General features: G+C 38.4%; 1 pseudogene; it reads right to left on the bottom strand.

Moving 5' to 3' along the window:
- Nucleotides 1–542: 542 nt before the first annotated feature.
- Nucleotides 543–1,949, bottom strand: LOC112880959 (annotated as a pseudogene).
- Nucleotides 1,950–2,226: the final 277 nt, after the last annotated feature.

A 2,226-nucleotide genomic window follows, 5' to 3' on the forward strand; every position in this document is an offset into this window, starting at 1 on the left:
TCCTCGGAGTTGTACAGCCCTACAAATAATTACATAGGAAATGTTTAAACTCTATTCATGAAATGAAATCACACTAAAGCAATGGTTATAAAGTTAGCAAAGGAAAGGTTCATCAAACCTTTTATAGTTCATTGATGCTCTTGAGAGTTAGCTTCTTTTTCCTAGTTGATCTTGGCCGTAGAGGAGCTGATTCCCCATGATTAGCACCTACAATGTGATCACATGTATTTATTTTTGTCACCAACCAATATAATTCTAGAAAGCCTACTTGCAAAAGTATGCAATTGTAGTTTAGTCACCTGAGCTAAAACCATCTGATACACCTACATGAGCTCTAGTACCACCACTTCCTTCACCACCATCATTATCACCTTTGCAAGAAAAAATAATATTCCAAAGAACAAAATTTACATGATGTTAATAGGAAATCTAAACTAGAAAATTGAACTGAAACTCACCAGCACCTTCATTGGAACTACTATCACCTGACTCAGGATAAATTGGGCTGCCTTGTTCATGAGAAGAATCAGATGCATAGTCCTCTATAACTTCTTCTTCTTCATCCCATTGCTTTCTCTGTTTCTTTTTTCTGCCATTTTTCCCAAGCAAAGCTTCCTCTTGAATGCAGCCACCTCTTCTATGTCCATTTTCAGACTTTCAATGACAAAGCTGCTAGGTGTGTTCCAATCAAGATCATCATCATCGTATTCATCGAGAATTGGTGTGGAATCGCTCATTGAATTATTTAGCCAATCCATGATTGGGTTTTGTTCATCATAAAGGGCAACATCCATCATCATAGCACATGGATCAACATCTTTTTCTTGAAGGCTTTGAAAGTCAGCTTCGAATTGTTGGATCTGTAGCTTTAAGTTATAATGCACTTTCACCAACTTGTGCAGCTTGTCAAAGCCTAATTTATTTCTTAATTTTGTGTGAACAAGAGCAAAGGTGCTCCAATTTCTTTCACATCCACTAGATGATACGCATTGTGAGACAATGCGTCTTGCAATCTTTTGCAATGCAGGGCATTGCCCTCCATATGAACCCCACCACTCAACTGCAATTAATTAAAAAATAATAATATGCAACAACAGCTCATAAAGTAAGTTTCTATACATTGTAACTTGCTGCACTAGTAACTTGCAATAAATGATCCAGCAAAGAGCACATTGGATTATTTCACTAAGATTCTCTGCACTAGTAACTTGCCAAAATGATCCAAGAACAGTAGCACAAGATTTTCTGGTTTCAACTAAGGACACAAGGAGTAACTAGGCATAGATACGCTTGTTTCAACTAGTAACTAGGCATAGAAGTGTACCTGGACTGCTTTTGCCATGAAGTGCTGACCAACGAGCTTCTGGATCTCCAAATAGACCCTTCTTTTCAATGAAACAAGAATATTGGTCAATTGCAGCAGCAGCCTCTGAAGTTGAAGTAGCCAGTTTCTTTATTGCCAAAGTTACAGCCAATTGACAACATGATTTTTTTCATGGTTTGATCTGTATAGCTCTCCAGGTTCAAGTGCAGCAGCTACAAAGGAAAAAAAATAAGACAACAATATTAGAGACATGAAAAAATACACATGAATTGAACAAACTATCTGTCCAGTTGTTACCTGCAAGCACAAGTGTCTCATTAAGAAGATATCGTGTTCTCTTACTGATTACTTCGGTTGTTTTGTTAAGGAGATCTCTTTTTTCCTGTTCACCTTTTCTCAACTTAGCACATATATCATTATATGCCTGTATCATCTTTGGAAGTAAGCCGGATAGAGTAGCATTCTTTTGCCGGTCAGCAAAGTGAAGAACAAAGAAGATGGGTCCAACAGCATTAAGCACCGATTCCATCTTATCCCACCAAACCCTATTTGTCAGGCAATCATATGCAAAGCCATGGTCTTGCTCATTTCTCCATTCATTGTTTTTCCACTCAGCAGAGACCATTCATGACTTCAACTTGTCCTGCCTATCCCAAAAACTCTGCAAGCACAAAAACACTGTGCCAAACCTAGTGGCATTCCACCGAATCAGCTCTCCACCAATCTTCTCCCTCATCATAGCATGAAGTCTATTATGGTTGTAGAAGAACCTACATATGCGCTTTGCGCTATCCACTACATATGCAACATCGTCAAATCTTCCTATATCCTTCAACATCAAATTAATAGTATGAGCAGCACATGGCTGCCAAGTAATGTGTGGATGTTCAGTAGTGAGCTGC

The sequence above is a fragment of the Panicum hallii genome, chromosome 2 (assembly GCF_002211085.1).
Source record: "Panicum hallii strain FIL2 chromosome 2, PHallii_v3.1, whole genome shotgun sequence".
In the NCBI taxonomy this organism is placed as follows: Eukaryota; Viridiplantae; Streptophyta; class Magnoliopsida; order Poales; family Poaceae; genus Panicum; species Panicum hallii.